The sequence below is a fragment of the Peromyscus californicus genome, unplaced genomic scaffold (genome assembly GCF_007827085.1).
Source record: "Peromyscus californicus insignis strain IS unplaced genomic scaffold, ASM782708v3 Scaffold_13__1_contigs__length_99412109, whole genome shotgun sequence".
Lineage (NCBI taxonomy): Eukaryota > Metazoa > Chordata > Mammalia > Rodentia > Cricetidae > Peromyscus > Peromyscus californicus.
Genome location: NW_026294424.1, coordinates 25832692 through 25845360, shown reverse-complemented (window position 1 = coordinate 25845360; position 12669 = coordinate 25832692). Strand labels below are relative to the sequence as shown.

Genomic DNA, 12669 nt, shown 5'->3' with positions numbered 1-12669 from the left:
GCTTGGGAGCACATTTTCCCCACTGAACCATCTCACAACTCTGTGGTGGTTTCCATATGTGTGTGCATTTACCCTGGTTAGGGTTCGTTCAGCTTCTCAAATACGTGGTTTTATCATTTTCACCACATTTTAAAGTGTTTTCAGACATGCTACTTCAAATAACTTTTATGTCACCTGCCGCTGGCCCTGCTCTTACCAGCAGCTGCAATCACACAAATATTAAAATACTTGGTACTACCCCACAAACCACACTGCGTTTGAGGGACTTTTCTCTTTAGTGTTTGGGGACTTTTTCTTTAGTGCGTGTGTGGTGTTGTTCAATGTGCTTTATTTTTGTAGAGAGTCTATTACTCTGCCTTCAAGCAACCATTTTTATTTTCTTTTAACTGACTTAATTTGCTCAGTAACTTACCCAGCAAAACTTGTGTTTTAGAAGTTGTAAATTTAGTCCTTAGGTGGTTGTTGTTGTTTTTCCTACCTCTAATTTCTCTTTCAGTATATGGAAGAAGCTTATCATAGCCGCTTTTCTATTGACTGCCAATCCTAACATGTCAGTCCTTGCGGCTTTTTGTAGACCAACTTCACACCCAGTGACAGATTCAGAGCTCCCCCCTCCCCCAATTTTCCCAGTTCTCTTGTTGCTTCCCAGGGAATCATCTCCCTCTTGCTGAGTACTTCTTCAGTGCCAGCCAGTGTGCTCCAGGTTCCGTTACCGATTCCTCCTCTTATGCTGTACACACCACAGCCTTATCCATCCCTATAATTTCAGTAGCAATCCATTATGATGGCCATTCCACTTGTGTCTCTATTGCCCTGATCCCTTTCCACAGCCCAAGAGCCACGGGACTCGTCACTGAAGCCCCTCCACCTAGATGTTCCAGAGGTACATCTCAGTGTACTCAAAGGACACACCACACCAAACCACTCTCAAAAGCAACTCACTCTCCTTCTTCCCTCATTTAAGGAATGGCATCACTAACTTGGACACCTGGAAGCTGGAAGCATGGGAGCCATCCTTGGCTTCTCCCTTGTACTGGCTATTGTGATGTCCTTCTCAGCCTCCATTCTGCTTATTTTGGGCAATTACCACATTTTTTTGGGATACTCACTCCTCTTCATCACAACTTTGGGAAACTCACTACTTTTGCTCTAGTGTTCATGAGTCTTCATCTTGAGACAACTTTGTGCGATTTCCTGGCCCCCGTTTTTAATTTACATATCGGCATGGGAAGCAATTGCTTGAGGCTTGAAGGAAAGGGTTTTCAGTCCTTCCTAAAAGGAACTTCCAAAAGAGACTTCCTTCTTATGTCTTCCTAGATACCGATGGCAAAACAGAAGCTGTTGGCAACTGTCACTTGACCAGAAAACTAAGGCTAAGAAAGACAAACTGTGAAAACGAGAAAACAGGTCTTTAATGACTCACTGGGTCGTTGAGTCAATCACCCCTATAGCCATCCCCTACCTGGATTTTTTTACCTAGGTGGGTAAGAAATCCTTCTTTATTGCTTTTAAATCAGTTGGAGTTTGGTTTCAGCCCAAAGGACCCCACCCATAACCTCCTGTCACCATTTACCCCCAAACACAGGCAATTAAGCACTAGAGAATTCTATTCTCTAAGTAGGGCCTACTTACATGCAGTTTTGTCTCATGCTCCCTCCCGTGACCCAGTGAGTCTCCATCTCTCCCTCCACAATACTGTAAGAGACTTCCGTGGCAGTTTGAATATCAATGGCCCCCACAGACTCATAGATCTGAAGGCTTGGTCGCCAGGAAGTGGCGCTAGTGAGAGCTGTGGCCTTGTTGAAGAAGGTGTGTCACTGGGGGGCAGGCTTTGAGGGTTCAGATGCTCAAGCCAGGCCCAGTGTCTCTCTCTCTTCTTGCTGATGTAGAACTTTTGGCTCCTTCTCCAGCACCATGTCTGCCCGGGCACTGCCATTCTTTCCGACATGGTGATAATGGACTGAAACTCTGAACTGTAAGCCAGCCCTAATTAAATGTTTTCCTTTATGAGAGCTGCCGTGGTCATGGTGTCTCTTCACAGCAATAGGATGCTGACTAAGACAACTTCGCATATTTTACATCTCACAGACTGATTTTTCGAAAGCATATATTTTATCGAAATTTCATGTTTATAACCCACTGCTTCCAGAAGAAAAAGAAGATGGTGTTCTTTAGCATATCACTCAAGCCTTCACGGGCTTAGCTGTCTGCTGTGGTTTTCTGAAGCTTCCTCTTGCCTCTCTCCCCGATGCCGTTCCACCGTTGCTAGCAAAACTGCTCACTGGCCTTTGTGTCTTTGCATTTTATGCTCTCCCTTACTTCTCTCTTTCCTCTAAAATACACAAATATGAAAACCGAGTCATCCCCACATTCAAATGATCTCGGAAGCACTTCCTGCCCTTGCCCAAGTCTGAGGTAGTATGCATTTTCCTACGACAGCACAGCTCACACTGAGTCCATTTACCTGTCTCTCCCTTGGCGGAGTAAGAACTTTGAATACAAAGTATTCTTCTTTTATATTCTTATAGCTCTAGTTTTGAGGCTCAATAAAGTGCCTGGCACATAGTAAACATGTTCACTTGTTTTTTAATATTTTATTTAAATAGCTACATTGAATACTTTAAAATATTTTAAATATAGGTGTTTTGCCTGCATATATGTCTGTGTGCTGATGAGGCCAGAAGACGGTATTGGATTCCCTGGAACTGAAATTACAGATGGTTGTGAGTCATCACGTGGGTGCTGGGAACTGAACCCAGCTCCTTTGGAAGAGCAGCCAGTGCTTTTAACTTCAGAGCTGTCTCCCCAGTCCCTGTGTTTTTTTTTTTTTTTTTTTTTTTTTTTTTTTTTTTTTGGTTTTTCGAGACAGGGTTTCTCTGTGCAGCTTTGCGCCTTTCCTGGGACTCACTTGGTAGCCCAGGCTGGCCTCGAACTCACAGAGATCCGCCTGGCTCTGCCTCCCAAGTGCTGGGATTAAAGGCGTGCGCCACCACCGCCCGGCCCCTGTGTTTTTTGAATGATCAAAAAATTACATCGTCTGTGGGCATCAAGGCTTTCTGGTCCTGAGGCTATTTGAAAATCCTGAGTTTCCCCTCTAAAAATATATGTCTGATTCTTGGGCATTAATCTTTTTTTTCCCCCTCTCTCTCCAGGTTGTAGATTTCTCAGTAGTCTACTGAGAGAAAATGAGGCAGGTGACCTCTACACCTTCTGGAGAGCCAATACATCGTCCTGGCTGTCTCCACACCTCTCACCACCACCACATATACATACCTGGGTAACTAGAATGGGTGTAGACTTAGCTGAGCAGTCCAACAGCATACCCAAACCGTGGTTCAGGTTTCTCATTACTAAATGAAAATTGGCTAATATGTACACTGAACAGTTTTGAACTCTCCACTTATCTTCTGAACTGATATTTATGGAATTTGGATGTCTGAAGAATTACAGATTTTTAAGATGAGCAAATTGCATGACAATGATCAAACGATGTTATTAATGCTGAACTTTACCTTTGCCAGTACTAAAGTTAAATGTAGGTAACTGAGAAAAGAAATTATGGGATTCTGTTATTGGTCATTCTCCTAACAGTTTTATAACTTAATTGTTAAAATGCTAAGAACAACTAGATTTAGTGTCTCGGGTAAGTTCACTTTAAGATTTGTAGAAGAAATCTGAGCAGCCAGAGAGACTGCCATGTCGGGAGGAAGTGAGATTTCACTGGGCACTTCAAAGTGGTGAGGCTTGTTGTTGGGGGTGGGGTGAAGCAGGAGAGACTGGCTATGGGCCCGAACCCAATGGCACCAAAGACACAAGACCAGCCTTGTTTAGTCAACTACAGTACTGAACCTTCAGGCTTGGTGAATCGGTGACCATGGTAACAGTCCCCGCCCCAATCCCCTTGCGCACGCGCAACTCAGAGCGAGCCCTAGGCCCCTCCACAATAGATGCTTTTTTTTTTCCCCCTCTCAGAGAACTACAGCTCCCAAGAGCCTCCTCGGCACCGCCTCCCGATGTGGCCCTGCCCCGTCCCCTCATGCCCCGCCCTCCCGCTAGTTCCTCCCCTCCCTCCCAGTGTGTGTCAGTGACCCAAAGGCGGTTCGAGGCGGAGGGACCGTCGGGGGCGCCGCCGCCGCCTCCTCTCCAGCGCCAGCACCAGCAGCGGGAGCAGCAGCAGCAGCAGCAGCAGCGGCGGCAGGAGCAGCGGCTGCAGCGGCCGTGCAGCGCCATCGGATCTGCCCGCAGCCCCGGGGAGCTCCCCACAAAGCGGGCCCGCGCCCCTCTCCGGTCCGCGCTCCTCGGCGCTCGGCTCCGCGTTCCGCTCGGCCTCGCGGGGCTCGGCGGCTGGCGGGAAGGCGGCGGGCTCCGCGGGTGCCTGCGATCAACCGGTGCTCGCGCCGCCCCCGCGCCCGCCCCGGGTGTCCGCGCTCCGGCCCTCGCGGCGGGCCGAGCTGGCGTTCCGGCCACCAGCCGTCGTCCGGTGAGTGCGGCGCCGGGAAGGGGGCGCGGGGGGCCGGCGGCGCGGAACTTCCTCCGAGCCTCGGCCGGTGGCGGCGGCGCGGCGGTGCGCGCGCCCGCGGGGAGGCGGCGGGGAGCGGAGTTTGCGGCGCCGCATCCCGCGCGGTGGGAGGAAGCAAGCGCCTTTGTGAGGAGCTGCCCGGAACGCCCTCCCCCACGGCTGGAGCGGGCTGGAGCGGGCAGGAGCGGGCAGGAGCCGGCGCGCGGCGGCGGCGAGCCCCTGCCCGGCTTGCCCGGTTCTCGGTCCCGCGGCCCGGCTGCAGGCCGGAGAAGTGGAAGGGGAACAAAGAGGCGGTGGGCTTCTCTTTTGTTTGTGGGAATCTGGTAACTTGCCTGCTTCCTTACATAACGCAGACTTCCAAGTTAGTCATTCTTTTTATTGTTATGATTATTGTCATCATCTCTGCGTGCCTCTCACATTTCCTTTCATCTTTGGATCTCAGAGCATTTTAAAAATACTAATTAATTTCACCTCCCGGGCCCTTGCCAAGCCCGTTTCCGTAAGTGGGTAAACTGAGGTCCAGAAAGCCCTCAAATTGATGGATACGCTTGAGGTACCGCGCCTGGTGTCTGAGGCTCCGAGAGCGTTTATGAGTAATAACTCATTCTCCAAATGCCCTGTGGAAAAGTTAAAGATGCTCATTTTACTTACAGGTTAAGTGAAGTCTGAAAGAAACCTGAGTAATTGTTAGGTAGTTGAAACAATGATTCTTTTAAAATAGTGTTTGAATCTTAAAACCTCAAAGGACTTTCTGAAAAATGTTCCGAGTGGTGAAGATACTGTAGGTCGTAACTCACTTCGCCATCTCTTATGTTTATCTGTGCAAGACTCGTTCGAAGTCGGAGCAAGCTGAGGGGAGGAGAGAGTTTCTACTTAAAATACCTTTAGCATGTTTTAGCTACTAAACACAAGTTCGCTGCTTGATTCTACCGAGAACTGAAGCTTTTAGGAATCAGTGGGTTGTCTGTTTTGTTCAGAGGCTCTTTACTTTCTCTTACTCAGTAGATTGTTACTTTGTCTTCGTAGCAGGTGATCTTTTGTGTCAGACTTCTGTGTCATTGTCTTTCCTTCACATGGACTGAGTTTGCCTAGTAGTGTGAATTTAAAGTTTTTGAATTATGGAAAAGGTGCAGTTCCTCAAATTCTTCTGTTTCGGTTTACGATACATTTTTGCAGGTAACAGAAGATATTTTCTCAAAGTCCTCAGATACACATACTTGAAACCTCCTGATTGTCTAAATAAGCATATAAATTCTTTTTTTATTTTTCTTTCTTTCTTTTTGGTTTTCTTTTCACATCTGTAGTAAATACTTAGAGTATTTTTTTTTTAATTCTGGTATCAATGGAAGGTGTGAAAAAATTTAAATCAAGTGTTATTTCTACAGGTTCTTGTCCTGAGTTGTATGAGATTCAGAACTGTAATAGCAGTGCTTTCACTTAAATAATTTCATTTGTAATGTATAGCTGCCCCCGGATTTACATCTGGTGGGTGTGTCAGAAAATGAAAGTGAGACTTTATTTTCTTCCCTGTTCTCTAGCCTATCCCTTTTCTGAAGTTTGTTGATAGATTGTACGGTTAACCCTTTGAAAACGGCAACAGTTAAGTGTGGAAGATTGCATGTTATGGTTATAGCGTCTCATCTAATAAATTTAAGACTTTTAAAGAGGAAACTTGCCACCTAGGTTTTTGGGTTTTTTTGTTTTGTTTTGTTTGTTTGTTTGTTTGTTTAGTGTAATAGAAGTGTAGTTCTGTTTATTGACTTGAAAACAGTAAGCTGGAAATCTGCCTTAGTTCCATATTTGGAGATTATTTATGTGCTTCTTAAAATTGGCATGTAAGTAACCTTATTTTGAACTTTTCCCATGGTACTTACCAACCAGATTTGCCAGTGCCATTTGTACTTTTAAAGAAACTGCTAACAGTGTCCTTGCGTAGTCCATCCCAGGAGTCCAGAGGAGGAAGTAGGTGAATTTTGGATTTCCAGGTTTCCGGAGCTCTTTGGGGCCCTTTGAAACAAATGGCAGAAAAATATGGACAGGAAATGATGCTACTGAGGCAAGTTTCAGGGGGAAGCCTCAGAATGTTTCCAGTTACCTTAGTTTCCGCTTCCTTTTCACTTTTCAAAATGTCAATTGTGTTTTGAGTCCCTTGACTTAGAATGTGCTCCATTGCCCAGTAGATACAGAGTTCTGCTTTGTGAACAGTTTTTCAGATAGAAGCTTCTGTAGGTGGTAGACGTTTTACGCCAAGACTTAGAATTGGAAACTGTCCAGCATGTATATAGATCTTCTCGTGGAACAGTAAAATAGGCCTATCACTCAGACTTACAGAGATCACACACATATTATGTTAAAATGTTGTAGTGGTTAATATATGATGGCCCTTGAGGTGGTTTGGGGATTCATTTTTGAAAAAAATGTTTTATTCCAGTTGTGACTTTTAACTGAGAAATATAAAGCATATTTTTAAAAAATGCATTGAAAGAAGGAAAATTAATAGATAAGGAAAACTGATAAAGATTTTAGGAAGTACAATATTAAAGATTCCTGGAAACATTTATAAATAAGGAACAAAATTCTAGTTGAAGTCCCAGACAGTGAATTACACATAGCACTTTGAGTTTATATGTAGCCATCTTTCTCAGAGTCCCTCTACACATTACAGAAAAGTAAATAAAAACATTCTTTCACATGATTTGGGTTGTTCTAGAGTTTCTTACTAGACTTTGTGGTGGAGTTTTTACACTTTGTTGTTTTTCTTTGTTAACGTTTGACCTCCTCAGCCTACACTAATGTGTGGGACCTTAAAACAAGAAATACGGGTCATTCAGAGATCTGGGTATGAGTTCATGTTATCTATTAGTCTTTTCTGTGTTGTTTTAAATAGATCAATGGTTGGAAAGACTGGCTAACATTATACTTAGTAAATTTTAAGTAATTTTGTTCTGGTGAAATGAATTTATAGTAAAGAGAAAGAAAGCATGAGATTTCTTGAGTCAGGGAATTTACAGGTTTTTTTGTTTCTAAGAGTCACCCCCCTCCTCCCCCCCCCCCCCCCGCCCCAATAAGATTTTGCCTTGTAGCCCATCTAGTCCTTGAACTGAAAATCCTCCTTCCTTAGCCTCCCTAGGAATGCTCTATGCCTGGAAGATGGGAATTCTTTGATGAAATAAGTAGCTACTTTCAGAAATAGGTTTAGAGAGGGGTAGCTAGCTCCATTGGGTGATTTAAGAGAAATGACTTGTTAGGATGTTTTAGATGATGATGATTTTGCCACAGTAAGCTCTACTTCAGACACACAGTTTTGCATTTTGCTTATTTTTGTTTGTGAGGAAGATGCATGTTTGTTACCCACCTACAGAAGCTTTGCCATACAGGTAGATGCCAGAGGACAACTGGAAATTGATTCTCTTCTTCCACTGTGTGGGTCCAGAGATTAAATTCAGCTCCTTAGGCTTGCCTGAGGCCGCTTGTACCTCTTGTGTCCTGTAATATTACACCTCACAATGCCATTTGTAGAAAAATAGAATGTTACTAATGCCTGTAAATGAGAAAATCCTGACATCTGCCAGTTAATCTTGACCATTTGTGTAGTTAAAAATTAATTCAGCACAAATGGAATTTACTTCCTTTTCAAAGCATTTGTTGTTACTTTTATTTTGTAATGACCCTCTTGGGATGCGGCTAACTGTAAAAATATGTAGTATCCCTAGTTTCCCATAATTTTCTGCCTCCTCCTCCTTTTTTTTTTTTTTTTTTTTTTTTCTGGAGTTTGTTCTCCCCTGCCCAACTATCTAGAATAAACAAAGAAATATTTAAACACACTTAAACACTCTAGTTTATTATACTAAATTCCAGCTGAATTTCAACATACAAAGTATGGTCAACTCTTGTTTTGGAAGTATACTTCTGAGGGCATTAAAGCAAGCAATAGCAAATAAATACCATGCTGTCTACCAAATTCTGATTGCTTAACAGTGGCTGCTTGATGTCCTACTGTGTTTAGAAAATGGGTTCCACTCACTGCTACTAGATATTGACATTAATGCCAATAATTTACTCAGTATCTACTGAGTACTTTTTCTGTGTGAGTACTGTCTAGTTATTGACATCACACAAAGTGCTACTGCTGGTTTACATTCTAACCATAAGACCCAAACAATAAAATGAATGAGCACACTGAGGGTCTTGCTTAGTTGCTAATATCTATGAGGCCATGGGTTCAAACCCCATCACCACCAGAATTAAAAATTTAAAAATATTTCACATTTCAAAAGAGAAATGACCATGTTTCTTTCCAACATAAATGGCAAAAGGCAAGAGAAGAAGAAACTGTAAGATTTTAAATTGCCATAAGAGGGAACTCCACCAAATGTAGAAAGTGGACTTTAGTTAAATGGTGCTTTGAGCAAGTTAACTGTAAAAGGATGTCTGGAAAATATGGACAGTGTAGACCCTGGATATTTAGTGAAGAGGAATTGTCAGTTTTTCTTTTAAGGTGTGATGATATAGATCTTTACTTTGTAGGGATAGTTAATAAAGTAAAATCTCTAGGGGCTGTTGAGATGGTATAGTCGGGAAAGTGCTTCCTGTTTGCCGGAGAATACGAGTTTGGTCCTTGCGTTCATGTGTCACATGCCTGTAAACCCGGGGTGGTACAGACAGGGTGATTCCTGGGCCGTGCTAGCCAGCCAGTCTAGCTCAATCAAAGGTGTAGTGGGAGAGTCTATCTAAACAGATTAGGTGTAATCAAAAAGCAACAACAAAAGGATGAGGTGGGGAGTCCTTGAGGAAGGCCCCATTGATGTCAACCTCTGGCCTCCTAGCATGGGTGCACACACCTATATACAATGTGCACATACCAAAAATAGGATGTCTGGAATGTTTTGGTTTTAAATTATTTGAAAAGGAGAAAACATTGATGGTATGTAATTGGCCTAGACTAAAAATAGTTGGGGATAGATGCCGAACAGATGGATACATGAAACTTCATATAGTCTTTCTACTTTTGTGTATTACTTAAAAATTTGTACACATATGGAAATATATCAGGGGAGTAGTAGAGGGACTATGGAGAGAGAGGAAGATAAAGGATCATTAGGAAAGACATCATTTTGGGAGTTATTCTGCATAGGTAGATAATGCTCCTCTTAGAAGGCTTTACATTATTAATAAAAATCCCAGTGCCAGGTATGGGATACCACATTATAAGTTATTGGTCATGGAGGTCTTAAAGGACCCCAAAACAATACAGGCTACAGTCAACTGCTCTTAACCAAGAACTAGATAAGACCCTATTACTGAGATCGACCACACACCTTGATTGCAGGATGTAGAGAAGGCCTGCTGGAACTGAGCTCAAAGCTTCCTCCCTGCTGACCAGCTTTCACAGTGCTGGAAGGTAGGCTTCTAGTGAAGGAAAGTCCTCAGTGATCTTAAAGCAGCTGTCAACCATGTGATCTACAGTTCCAACCTGCCAGCCGAGACGTGCCTATGGAACAGTAGTTGTGTAAGTGTTACAGTGGTAACCAGCCACTTTCGGGTGTTTTTTATAAGCCTACTACACAGAAATAGTTCATACCAGGTACTCTGAACCTGGTCAAAAGCCCCGGATAAGGAGGCTATAGGCCCTAGGGGAGAATTACTATTGTTGTAAAATTACCTTCTAAATTGTTTATACCCCTAGATTAGTGCTGCTGTCAGCCTTGGCCAGAGAAGTATCTATTGGCAGTGGGCAAGTTAATGTAGAGACTTATAACTGATGAAGGTACTTGAAAATAAGTAAGGTTTAAGTATCCAGTCCTAAGTAGGACATCCGTATCACTCCCTGTAAGGTTTAGGAAGCATCATTAAGCAGGGGTGCAAAGAATGTGAGTGCTGGGAGATGGAAAGCGGCACCGTTGAAGCCTGTCTTCTGGACATGGCATGGCTGGGGCACCATGAACTCATAGCCAAAATGGTTCTCTGCACAGAGTTGAGCCCATTGGCGTTCCATCATGGATGGGGATGGACTCATAAGGCCTCAGCCTCCCCGAGGAACTCTATAGGCAGTTAATGATTGCTGGGGGAGAGAAGAATCGTTTCTCAATGGTGTAGCCATGATACGTTGCTCTTGATCAAGTAAATAATTACCTCACACCCATGTTTATCCAAGTAATTTAACTAAATACAGTGGATCCACCCCCCTCAGGAAAAAAAAAAAAACAACCCAAAGATATAAAAGTATGAGAGGTACTTGTTGGGAAGAAGGGGTTCGGTGGGAGGAGAGAAGGGGAGCATGATCAAAGTAATTACATACATACACGTAAGTGTGGATCGCTGGCACCCATGTAACATAAGCCGTGTACCTGTAATCCCAGCTAGCTGACTTTGCTGAAATAGTGAGCTCCAGATTCTTGAAGAGACTGTGTCTCAAAAATGAGAAGGAGAGCAACCGAGGAAGACGCCTACATCAGTCTCTGGCCTCCACACATGTACATGTGGAAATGAATCACAAATTGTATATTCATGCTTAATTTCTCAGATCAGTAGTTAAATCTTCATTATTAGAATAATGTCTTTAGAATTTTCATACAATGTATTTTGATTATTATTCACTGTCACTCCTCCCACATCTCCCTCACCTCATCCCAACTTGTCTTTTAAAAAAAAACCTATCCAGTCCAACTTGTGCTGTCCATATGTTCCAGGGTGAGGGGCCATTCATGGCCGTACTGACCTGCCAGGGGCCACATTCCTAAAGAAAACTCTGTCTTAGAAGCCATGTTCATGAGCCCCTCCTCTTTCCACGTTATAATGTTGACGGGTTTGAGCTTTTGTAGACAGGTATAGCTGCTGTGAGTTCATGAGTGCATCTGACCTGTCAAGTCCAGAAGACAGTTTCACTCCAGTCTTCTGGCTCTTACAGTCTTTCTGCCCTCTTCTGTGGTGGCCCCTTGAGCCTCGAGGAGATACGTGACACAGATGTCCCCTTTGTGGCTGAGCGTTCCACTGACATTGGTTCTTTGCACTTTGACAGCTTGTGAATTTCTGTATAACTGCTGTACACTACACAAAGAAACTTCTCTGATGAGGTCTGAGAGCCACCTAGTCTATGGTAGAGAGATAGGACTTTAGAGGGGGTTTGAGCCTGTGCCATTTGAGCATTATAATAGTAGTGAGCTCACCCCTGGACCTTACAGCACCCCCACCATGGGGTGAAAAAAAAGGAATCTTACCCAAATGTTTAAACACCTAGAAACTCTTCATTAGAGATTTTTAGAAATTTTTCCATAGGACAGTGTATATGTAGACATTATTAATTTTGAAAAATTAATGTTACTTTGTACTTCCTACAGTCAATATTTCCAACCTGAGAAATGAAACTTACTTAGATGATTTAATAAAGACCACACTTTTTCTAGTTATATCTAATGATGGAGGAAGTACAACTTTTTCATTCATATTTTTAGAGTTTAATGGCAGTAATCAGAATTTGTGAACTTTAATTATGGCCATTAAGACTATAAATGCATATCTGTATTAAGAATACTTTATGGATTCGGGGAGATGGACCTTTCACCTTAGACCATGGCCAAGTTCATCAGTAACTTCTCAGGCAAGGCTCTGGTGCTGGTGAACACTGTCATGACTTACTCAAAGCCTTGATTGGCCACATTTTGGTACTACGCCAAGAATGAGCTGGTTCCTCCAACCTCTGCTGAACTCCCTACAACTATTCAGAGTGTGAAAACAAAATAATTCAAAAGTGCTAAAACTGGTCGCTTCAGCTTATAGTTAAGGAAACTGTGTGGAATGGTTTGGTTGCCACTGAGATGAGGATGTGGTTTTATATCAGAGAGATCATAAGCAAACGTGGCATCATTAGCTATGATGTTTGAAGACCAGTCTTTAACATCTGATTTTATTTGAGTTCTTATTTGAATGTTCTTGAACCATGTGCATTGAGATTGCTATCTGAATAAAATACTACCTGTCCAAAAAAAAAAAAAAAAAAAAGAAAAGAAAGGAATACGTTGTTGGTTTTGGTTTTGGTTTTGGTTTTGGTGGGTTGGTTGGCTGGTGGGTTGGTTGGCTGGTTGGTTGAAATAGGGTCTCTCTCTCTAGCTCTGGCTGTCCTGAACTCACTATATAGACCAGGCCGGCCCTGA

At 43.2% G+C, this 12669-nt stretch overlaps 1 protein-coding gene and 1 pseudogene across 1 annotated transcript in view; both read left to right on the top strand.

Moving 5' to 3' along the window:
* Window positions 1–4355: 4355 nt before the first annotated feature.
* The window catches only part of Peli1 (pellino E3 ubiquitin protein ligase 1), a 52754-nt gene continuing 44440 nt past the window's right edge, over window positions 4356–12669 (top strand). Inside the window, exon 1 of the mRNA XM_052734736.1 lies at window positions 4356–4480. The gene's annotated coding sequence lies outside the window, so the exon portion shown is untranslated. The remainder of the gene's footprint in view (window positions 4481–12669) is intronic.
* Window positions 11830–12399, top strand: LOC128108314 (ATP synthase subunit g, mitochondrial-like; annotated as a pseudogene).